The sequence below is a fragment of the Mandrillus leucophaeus genome, unplaced genomic scaffold (assembly GCF_000951045.1).
Source record: "Mandrillus leucophaeus isolate KB7577 unplaced genomic scaffold, Mleu.le_1.0 Scaffold364, whole genome shotgun sequence".
Classification (NCBI taxonomy): domain Eukaryota; kingdom Metazoa; phylum Chordata; class Mammalia; order Primates; family Cercopithecidae; genus Mandrillus; species Mandrillus leucophaeus.
Window position 1 is genome coordinate 444,629 of NW_012103854.1, and position 286 is coordinate 444,914.

Below are 286 nucleotides of genomic sequence, written 5' to 3' on the forward strand. Positions count from 1 at the left end.
TGTGAAGAGCACTTTCTTGTTCCAAGTTGTTTCAGAAGGCAAAGTATGACTAAATGGTGTAAATCACAAGGTGGAATATTTTGGTTTGACAAAAACAAAAAAACAAACAGAGCTTTAATGAACTGTGCAACAACTTCAAGCAGGTTAATATCTGTCTCTTATACACATCTAGATGTGTATAAGAGACAGGGTATATTTTTCTTCTATTTATTTATTTTTAAAAAACCCAAAACTACAGATATCCCTACCTTTTATATGTGTCATCTTAGTGTGTGGTCTTCCTAGA